Source organism: Eucalyptus grandis, chromosome 10, assembly GCF_016545825.1.
Source record: "Eucalyptus grandis isolate ANBG69807.140 chromosome 10, ASM1654582v1, whole genome shotgun sequence".
In the NCBI taxonomy this organism is placed as follows: domain Eukaryota; kingdom Viridiplantae; phylum Streptophyta; class Magnoliopsida; order Myrtales; family Myrtaceae; genus Eucalyptus; species Eucalyptus grandis.
The window spans coordinates 5015308-5025055 of NC_052621.1; the positions used below are offsets into that span (position 1 = coordinate 5015308).

Here is a 9748-nt window from a genome sequence, read left to right on the forward strand (position 1 = left end):
TATAGTAGATTATTTGATGTGGGCTCTTCATATGGACGTAGGTACCAATATTCAGATCAAATCACGTAAATTTCTAATGTTCTTATTATTTCTTATCTATTTCTTTAATGATTTCGCGTTGACGTAAATTGTAAAATTCGGTCGTTTTCGCGTATTTTATTCCAACAACTTTGATGTTGGCATTTGATTGATTAACACTTGTCTTAATTAGATTATTGTTGCCTAACGCCTTCTCAGGTTTGATTTGAATGCTTTGATATTGACCGACGTTGCAATGGTGACAGCTGATCAACCCAATACTTCCTCGTCTTCCCAATTCTTTTCCACATAAAAATGATATTTTAATAAGCTTATACTAAGTTGACATTTAAAGGGGAAAATCGATGATTCAAAGACAGCGTCTGAATCTGGCCAGAAAGAAAAAAGAGGCAACCTATAAAATTAGATAAAAAAAAAAAATGATTTTATGCAAGAGGATGGACAGCTCATTTTCACCCCTTTTGACATCACAAGGCATCATGGTCAAGGATTGATATATGTTACCCGATATGACGTGACGTGACATAACATGACATGTTGGGTTTATGATTTACCAACAAATTTCCACTATACATGAACCGATTGTATAAAGATTTACGATATAAAAACTTTCAAAATTTATATTATAATAATAGCTTTCATTTGGTGTCCATTTAACCTAATTATGGACTTGGTAGTCTTTGGCCCACCCAGCCTAGCCCAAGCCACAAGTGGCCAAGGGCATCTATGGGTGGGTACAAGTAAGGCCTTATAATCATAACGCCTAAACAAGCACATTCAGTCTACAAGTTTATTATATATTTTTCCGTTCAAGGGCGGGGTCAACGCTATATGTTTGACCTAATCCAAAGGCTCAATCGAGCCAACTCATTGATCACCTTTAGATTCCATTTACTTACGAAAGTTCCTTATGAAGAAATTACTCCCCTAGAGTCATGGCAGTTCTTCCACCCACGGTATCTTGGTAACCATTAACAAAAGAGGTCCAAAGAGATTACCTTGGAAAAGCTCTCTTTGTTTTAACTTAATATTGAGTTTTAACCAATTTCATAGATCTGTTAGGGCACTAGTACGTGCAATATAACCAAAGGGCATGGATAAAATGAATAGAAACTATCCAGTAAAACAAAGGGCATTTGCTCTAATGTTTTATTGCCTCAGTCGACCGAAGTAATATGGAGTAAAATTGGTTTCCGTAAGAAAATTCTAAAGGCACAGTAATTCCAATAAGTTGTGAGTGAAATTTGCATGTAGCACACTTCACTTTGAAAGTAGGAATATTAGAGCTGGTTTAAGAAGAATAGAAAGTTATAGGAGGTGAAATAAAATAATTTTCGCTCTAGGTCTTGTGTTTGAGGACAAAATGATTATTGATTGGATGCACCCATGACCTTATGATCAACTTTTGTACATCATGAATTACCTGGTTGGTAAGTCGAACACTAAGGGCATACATGGTTGTGTTCTTCTTCTTCTTTTTCTGTTTATAAACAAAAATTATATTTTTTATTCTCGTAACAAAAAAGAACAAAAACACGTTTGTTTGTATTTTTATTAAAAATCTTTTTTTTTTTTTTTTTAACAAAATTGAACAGAAATAAGAAACAAAAAAAGTTATTTTTTTTTTGTTCCAGAAACACTTTTTGAAAGCCCAAAAGAATAAAAACACAAAAACTTGTTTCTTTTTTGTTTCTTGCTTTCGTGCCCGCTATTGTTCACCTGCGCCCTCTCTCTGTCTCAAGTCCCTCCTTTTCCAGCGTCTCTCACAGGTTCTCTATCGTCATCCTCTCCGGCGCCTCCCAACTCATCATTCTCTTCGGCGCCGACAGCTGCTGCTCCTTCACCGGCTGAAGCTTATGATTTGAGGTAAGTTTCATCCTTCATCGGCTATTGCTCCTCCTTCACTGTTTGATGAGGGCTTCGGTGAGAGCCACCCCTCGCAGATTTGGGCAACAGCTACTCAGGGCTCGAGCGCAACGACTCGCTTGAGCCAGCGCTTGCCCAGATCTGCGAGATGCTTGCTCGAGCGAGCCCTCACGCTCGAGCCTCGAGTGAGCGTCTCGCAGACGCTCACCTAGATCTGCGGCATCGTTGCTCGCCTAGATCTGCGGCAGCGTCTGCTCGCTCGAGCGAGCGTCGCTACTTTGCTCGCTCAAGTGAGTGTCACGACCAGAGCAGTGACGCTCTGCTTGCTCGAGCGAGCGTTGCTGTTGTGCTTGCTCAAAAGAGCCTCGCGAGCAGAGCAACAACGCTTATAATCGATTACTTGGTTACAATGTAAGAACTTGTGCTTGGCTGGTGAGCATGGCGAGCAGAGCAGCGACGTTTATAATCGATTACCTGGTGACAATGTAAGAACTTGTGCTTGGTTGGGATATTACATAGGAATTTCTGGTTTTCTATCGAAGGTGGAACTTTGTGGGATGATACATGTTTTGGCATCCAACTACCGTAATTTAATTAAGCATCATCTATGCTTTTCGTAACATAAGTTTCAGACACTGTTGTTTTCATTATTTACCAATTTTGTTCTCAGTATTTGCGTCTTCTTACCTTCTGTAGTGACAATGCTCACCCCATAACCTCGTTGACCTTGCCATGCTCTGTTTCCATGAGTTCAGGAAACTTTATTTCTATAAATATATTTATAGGGTGTCAAGGATGAAGTAGAAAGGCGGAAGATGCGGTGTGTGCATAGTCTGGTCCAAATTACACAAGATTTACTTCTATTTTTAAGCTCAAGGCAACACGAAAAACACTATACTCATGTTTTAATGAAATGACACAAGTGGTCCATCTATTTTTGCCAGAAATTCTAAGCCTTCTCTTTACTTCTTTTTTTTTTTTTTTTTTTGTATACTATAGTAAGTGTCATACTTGATTGCTGGAATGCCGAGTTCGAGCAGAGCGTCGCTGTTGTGCTTGCTCGAGCAAGCCTTGCGAGCAGAGCAGCAACACTCAGCTCACTCGAGCGAGCATCGCTGCTCTGTTTTGCTACTTTGCTCGCTCGAGCGAGCATGGCGAGCAGAGTAGCGATGCTTTGCTCACTCGAGTGAGTGTCGGTGATGTGCTCGCTCAAGCGAGCATTGCGAGCAGAGCAGCAACGCTCGGCTCGAGCATCGCTACTCTGCTTTGCTCACTCGAGCGAGCAGAGTTGCTGTGATTGCGTCGCTGTTATGCTCGTCCTCCATCACTGACGATATCAATATTGATTGACTAATCTGTGCCCACTCTTGAAAAATGACCCAAAAAGATATCCAAGCGATAATTTATTCTTGTAATTTTCGAGCACAAGCAAAAAGTTTCAGAGCTTCAGAAGGCCATCTTAGATTTCTGTTCAAACATGATTCTTGATTTTTATGCTAAATGTTTAATTCCATGATTTGTTTGATGTGAACAACAGAAGTAGTTGTTTCATATTTGAGCTGGTTCTTCATTTCGCGAAGATAATGATGCTCTGGAAATAAAGAGGATTCAATTTTTCTGTATCTTTTGTATATCTTGCTTGCTCAAATGCCTTGTTACTACTTTGCGGAATCAATTTGCTCTCTACCTCCTCAAATTTTACTAAAATTGGTGGCGCTCTGCTCGCTTGAGCGAGCAATCCGGCGGTAAATTTCTTTGGACTATGCTGAGGAATTATGAGCTCATCCAAAATCACCATGAGAGCTATCTCTTTTGATAGAGAGGACTATAGTTGAGAAACTTAGAAAGGAAACACTGAAGGACTGGAGCCACTTTTAAGAACTTCTTTCTGTGTGTGAAGGTAAGAAGCAATCTTGGAATTGCTATACTTGTGATAAGACCTGCCATAAAAAAAATTGTCTTGAATATGTTCGAGAACCGCATAACTTGCTGAGCGCAGGAAAATTGCAGTACCAAACTCAATCAGATTTGAGCTGCAACTTACCTATGTTGTCCTCAAGTGGTTCATAAAGTAAGCAACCACTTTATCAGTCTCAAGACATCCTGCAAGAAGATATTAGATGAGCAAAGATTAATGATTCTATAGTATATAATTTGAACAAGCGAGGTTTTCATTGCAATTGATGGTTGTTTGGTCATACTTATTTTTCTTTTTTGGCATATGCAGGTACATCTGTTTGATCAGATGGATGAAAGGACACTCGATGCGATTTGTGAAAGGCTCAAACCCACCTTGTGCATTGAAGGAATGTTCTTAGTTCGTGAAGGTGACCCGGTCAATGAGATGCTCTTCATCATCCGAGGCCACCTCGACTCTTACACTACCAATGGGGGCCGCACCGGGTTCTTCAACTCGTGCCGCATCAGTCCGGGAGATTTATGTGGTGAAGAATTGCTCACATGGGCCCTGGACCCAAGCCCCTAGCATTATCTTACCATCATTGATCCACTCAGTCAAAACCCTCTCCAAAGTGGAGGCTTTCGCGCTAAGGGCAGATGACTTGAAATTTGTGGCGTCGCTCAGTCAAACATGTCAATGTGATGAAGTTAAATAACAATGAACTATATTACTTCATTATTGTGATGTCATATATGAAATGGTCTATGTAGAGATCTATAAAGACATTCTTCTTTTTGCAGGCTCTTATTGTACAAACTTTACTTACAAAATTTTCTTCCAAGTATGCACATATGACCATATTCAGAATGTTTGTCTTCACTCACCATGAACAAAATTAAATTGATGAGTATTTCATGAGAATGAGAATTCAATACCAAGTTTACACTTTATTAAAAAAAAACACTTTTTGATAAATTTGGAATATAAATTTTTTACGATTCTAAACGTGTTTCTTTTTTTTCTATTTCGAAACAGAAATTGTGTACGCTTCTAAATGTGTTTTACATTCTTTTTCTATTCTAGGAACAGAAATTTTGTGCAGTTACCAAACGCGTTCTTTTGTTCAAAAATTGTTTCCTGGAACAGAAATAGTTTTTTTCTATTTCTGTTCCTTAGAACAATTTTTGAACAGAAACACAAACAAACGCATCCTAAAATTATGTGTCATCCTTATCATATCAAAAAGGTTAGAATTGTCTGCTTGGGAGGCACCAACAACATAAGTTACTTTTTCTGCCTATTTTCCCTTCCTCATCCATTTTGCGGATGTGGTGCTGACCGTTATGAAGTGATTTATGGGGCAGAATGCTTCCGCATTGCCTGTTTGCATTTGATGCCTATGACGCTTATTGATCTAGGGTGGCTAGACTACTACTGCGATATATGGAGATTGGACACTCATAGTTCTGCTGTAGTTTATATGGAGCACTTTCTCCTATTTGGCAGATGGATGAAATCATGCAGTTGTCACATTTATTAAGAGTTCCTGTTTATTTTCATCTTTTAGTAGTTGTTTTGTTTTCTTTAGCCAAGACTTGTGTTTGAGGAACATGAAAATGTGGAAACACAATTAATTCCACTCCGAAATCCGTTTATAGTTTCCATCTATTAGAGAATAACGACTAGATTTTACAATTGAATTATCTAGCCTAACAAAAAGAATTTAATGGAAGATTGCATGTTGCCCGTAATACTGAGTTGATTATTACTAGATTCTTGTGGAGGGCATGATACTAGATTATGAAAGGCCGACTCCTCCTTAGTAAGACATCAGTACCAAATTAGCATCTTCTCTTGAGGTATAGAGTTGAGTGCGAATAGTGATTTCTCATGTGAATAACAATCAAGAATCTGTTTGTCTAATCAACATCTGACCTCACAAAGCGAGATTGCTATTAACTCTATTGCTTTTCTTCGCGGTTTTTCTTGTTTCAATTGTCGCAACCTATCTTTTTCCACTTGGAGAGGAAAAGATATATGTTTAGGGATATTACCTTAAGGCGTGCCTAAAGCACTCAATTAGGCGTAGGCTCTCTGAATCCTTTACCCTGTGCGTCATCGGAATGATTGATGATAGGTCAAATTGACTTTATGAGGGTTTTCAAATAAGAAAGCGCCACTAGCTTACTAAGTGAGATATATGAGTATGCATCACTTCCTACGTAACTAGAAAATCTAGAGTCATGATCTTTATTACAATAATTATCCAATTAGTGTCATTTTGGTCACATAATAATTGAAGTGGAAATGCACAAACAGTGACTTATCATTTATTCTTAAGATTATTCAACCTTATTGTAAAGCCTTAAGAGCTTATTCAATTTTGGGTAAAGAAATTTTTTATCACAGTTTCCGCTCATTTTAAAAGAAAGTTACTCAAAATATAATTTCTGGTCCTTTTATTCTAATTTTTAGGAAAATAAAAAAAATCATATTTTTTCGAAAAAGGGACCCGGGCCGTGCCCTAGGGCCCGGTCCGAACAATGGGCTGCAACTGGTCTCAAGAAGCTGGACTCATGGACACAATCGGGCCTCTCGCATCAGGCCCTCTCCAATAGTCTAGAGCCAACCAAGCCCAAATTCTACAAGGCTGAAGCTCAACCCAAATTTGCTAAAGCCTAATCTAGCCAAAACCTAATACTCTCAGGCCGCTTCCAATTAAGAAAATGCTCACACTTGCTATCCCCATTTTTTCTCTCGCTAATCTCTCCTTTTACACAAACCGCTCACAGGGCCATTCCCAGAACCAACGCAAAATCCCCTCTTCCCAGTGGACCGGGAATATCTGCTACTTCAACTTCAAGCACTAAAAGAATTCAAGCTTAATTAAAATAACTCAGGCACCATCACAGGTCGTGTCCAGCCATTACACGGCTATCACCCGTGGCCACCGCCACAGCCACCGCCACCGCCACCCTTCATCTTCGCCAGCCATCAGCGTGAACCGGCGACACCGGCTAAACCCCCCATCCCCGGCAACTTCCTGATCCTTGCCGAATCGTGGCCATCATCGACAGCCACCGCCATTCACCAAAATGCCACCAAGCCCGGTTCACCCTGTGAATGGAGCAATGATATTTGCGGTACATGTGGCTGTAAACTCGGATCACAACAAAGATGAACACGAAAAGAAAAAGAGAAACGGATGATGCAAGAAAAAAAGTACATTCAATTCAGACTTCGGAACTCATTACACGTGACCTAATCTAGCCCATAGTGCACTCGAGTTAGACAACAAGAGGAAGCTCACTCGCGCCGGTTTTTATAGGCATTTGTCAAACAGGTTGTGAACGTGGACTGAGGAAGAGGTATGAGCCATTTCGAGACCCGAACATATCATAATCAGACTCGAGAGAATCACTCAGTGGATGCTCGAAATGAACAAAAAACGGCTCAATCGGACTCGGCTCAATTGAAGACACCGACTTTCGGCTCACGCTTCACCCCAGACAGGGCACGGCAAGGATTTGGAGAGAAGAGAAGAAGAAGAAGAAGAAGAACCAGACCACTTTCTTCACTCTAGACCCTTGTTTCGTTTTTCGTGAAATTATGTCCTTTTCTAAGGGAGAGAGGGGGAGGGAGAGGGAGAGGGAGAGAGAGAGAGTCAGGGATCCAGAGAAAGAGCCAGCCCTTTCCTTTGTCTTTTCCTTTCTCTGTCTGAGGTCGCGGCCTAGATCCCAACGCTGAGGCCGTCGTCGTCAGCACTCGGAAAATAATACAATGATATAGCATTTGTACTCTTTATACCGCACCATTGGTGCATGTCTCTTTAAAAAAATAAAAGCAAATTTCCTAGTTAAACGAAGGAAAATGTTTTCAGTTCATTTTAAGGTTTAATCAAATATCCAAAAATATTATCATTTTTTTAAAATGATATCTTGTTAACACTTAAATTTGGCCCTCTATTTAGGGTTTAATTATTAGAGATTATTATTATTATTATTATTATTATTATGCCAAGATCCGACTAGCTTACGCCGGCAACCCACGGCTCATAGAGTACGCGGTACACCTCAAACCAAGCGTCAATACTTGGAAGGAAGTTAGCATAGGATCCTACCACCATAACCCCCCACTTAAGACATGTTAGCAGCTGCGGAGTTTCGATCTTGAAATCTCTATAATGTAGTGTCCAAAGCCGAATCAACCCAGCTATCCACTGGTGGGTATTAGAGATTAATTTTAGTCCCTAAAAAAATCATTAAAATTACACAGCATATAAACATTAGGAGCATTTGCATTAATAGAATTTATAGAAAATATAAAAAGAAACATAAAAAGAAGTTAATTAAAAGAATTAAAAAATTTAATTGTTATAAAAAAGAAAAAAAGGGGAGACGGTGTCTTCCAGGCCGGGCCTACTCCCTTCCTTCTCTTTTCTTGTCCTCCGCGCGGGCCGCCCCCATCATCCTTTCTCCCAGGCCCAGCCCGCGTGCTGCTCTTCTTCCCCTTCAAGCCTCATTCACGCTTCTACAAAAAGGCAAGGTACAAACCAGAGGGGGCAATGGATCGCGAGGAGGGCAGGTGGGGGCGTAATCCATGGGTCGGGGTCAGGCCGGCTGGCAAACTGGCGATGGCAGAAGCCGTGCACGCTTGCCGATTGCCCTTAAAAGCGAGGGGACTCTCTCGTTTGAAAAAAGGAGAAGCTCAAGAGGAGAGAGGGGAGCTCGGCCTAGCGGAGAGACGGTACTGAACCTTCGAAGAACAGACTCGGTAAGCTCCCTCTTCCTCCGTACGTACCCTATTTTAAGCTCCAGTCCCGTCGGTTCCCCGTTGAATTGCTGCTGTTCTGGTTCGTTAGCGCACGTCAATCGTTCGATAACAAGTTTCAATAATGAACCCAAGTCGAATCCCTAAAACCAAAGATTAGATCTTCGTTATCTACCTGATTGTTTTAATATTGTTGGTCCGACATTGACATCGGTAATTTCTTTGATTTTTGGTGGCATATCTCGCATCGTTTGAGCTGGCCCTTGTGTGTGCACTCCTCCGCCGGTAAATCCATACCGCGCCGGAGGAGCCCGCAGTTAGAGGCCGCTATAGTCAGTCCTTTTTTTTTTTGTCTTGGCATGCATATATATGTCAGCTTTGTTTCTAAGACATTTGTTTTTATTTTTATTTTTTATATGTATATATCTCTAGTGAGCTTAATGTCGCCAGAAAGAGTTCGGCATTAGCCAAGAGTAGTGGCCGGCAAATATGGCTTGGTGACGGTCGGCGACGACGTTGGGTGTTGTCGTCAATTTGTTTAGAGTTCTGTCATGGGACCATGCGGTGAAATTCTAGTGTGTAGTTTATCGGTGGGAGGCTTCGGTAAAGGACGTTGCCCGAGAGTTGATGCAAAGAAGAAGACGACGTGCAGGAGGAACGAAATTTAAAAAGAAAAATGAAATAACAATATAAAAATTCGGAAATTTTTAAAAAAATTCATGAAAAATTCAGAAAGTTAAAAAAAAAAATGGAAAAATCAGAAATCTTTGGAAAAATCTAATAATATAGCATTTCGAGTAGTTTTCTCTTAAAAAGTGAAAAAATCGTTAAAAGATTGAAACCCAATTGAATAAACATATAGGGTTTCAATTTGGATGCCCTTCTTTTTTTCTAAGAGACGCTGCAAAGTTGCTACTTGATTGCACAATTTCAATATATCAATTGTTATTTTCTAAGAATAGTTAGGATGGACCTTAAAATCTTCAAGAGGCTACCTTGACACTTTGATTGGCAAATAATCAAGCTTAGGTACCGAAAGAGCTCTAATTAAATAGTTAGGGTAATCAAGTCCCCGATTCCGAAACCTCTTATTGCACATGTATCAAGATGACACTCTTGTGACTTGATTAGGATTTCTAGCAAACCCTTAACAATGGTTAGTGGCAACTCCTT

At 40.2% G+C, this 9748-nt stretch overlaps 1 long non-coding RNA gene across 1 annotated transcript; it reads left to right on the plus strand.

Moving 5' to 3' along the window:
• The first annotated feature begins 1733 nt into the window (after positions 1–1733).
• LOC104421316 lies at positions 1734–4635 on the plus strand. Its single transcript, XR_720971.3, has 2 exons — positions 1734–1905; positions 4133–4635. It is a non-coding gene; the product is annotated as an uncharacterized LOC104421316 (long non-coding RNA).
• The last annotated feature ends 5113 nt before the right edge of the window (positions 4636–9748 follow it).